Below are 933 nucleotides of genomic sequence, written 5' to 3' on the forward strand. Positions count from 1 at the left end.
TGGACAGAGAGTCTGAGCCAGCTGACTGTGATTGGCCATTAATTAGAAACAACCACATGAGACCAATCACAGATGCACCTGTTGCATTCCACAGCAGCAGATAACCATTGTTTACATTTTGTTCTTGAGGTTTCTCAGCTTCTCAGGAGAAAAAATCTTAAGGATTTTTCAGAAAATATCATGGCTACATGGTTTTGGTTCACCAGTTTGAGATTTGGCCAGTTTTGAGATTTCCCAGCCAGTGCCCCAAGGAGTGTGGAGGGTTCAGTGCTGGCCAATCCCCAGCACCCATTTCCTGCTGGAAGGGAGGACTGGGAAAAAGGCAAAGCTCAAAGCCTTAAAAGCGTCTAAAGAAAACTTCATTAACAGTAACTAAAAGAAAGAGTAATAATAATCACAGCAAAACCTTCAGAACACTTCTCCTCCCCCACAACCTTTTCTTTCCCACTGACAATGTGAAGAAACAAGACCTCAAATTTCAGTCAGTTTGCCTCCTCTAGAACAATCTTTTCTTCAGTTCGCTTTGGGAACTTTGCATCACTTCCCTGAATGTCTCCCCAGCAAAACCATGACCCAGGGATTGCATTCCAAATTCCCACCTGGAATGGGAAATACCTTCAGGGGCTCCAGGAAGGAGTGAAGTATCAGAGCAGCAATTTATGGCTCAGGATTGTAGCAAAAGTGCTGCTGATTCCCACTGAGCTCCAAAGTGGGTATTAAAGACAGAAATAAGGAAAAACTCTGCACTGGAATACAGTGTGGCTCCTACTGGAATATTATTCATTATTTTCTCAGTTTGTTTTGAATGGGCATTGAAATACTGGAAGGAAATTTTTTAAAATTCTCAAGTACTCCATATTGAAATTATTAAATATTCTTAAATATTATTTTACTTTAATCTGTCTTAATATATAATATAATGTAATATAATAT

General features: G+C 39.5%; 1 protein-coding gene across 1 annotated transcript in view; it reads left to right on the forward strand.

Annotated features, from left to right (window-relative positions):
* SOS2 (SOS Ras/Rho guanine nucleotide exchange factor 2) overlaps positions 1-933 on the forward strand; it is a 54,776-nt gene that overhangs the window by 25,861 nt on the left and 27,982 nt on the right.

This window comes from Geospiza fortis, unplaced genomic scaffold (assembly GCF_000277835.1).
Source record: "Geospiza fortis unplaced genomic scaffold, GeoFor_1.0 scaffold23, whole genome shotgun sequence".
Taxonomy (NCBI): Eukaryota; Metazoa; Chordata; class Aves; order Passeriformes; family Thraupidae; genus Geospiza; species Geospiza fortis.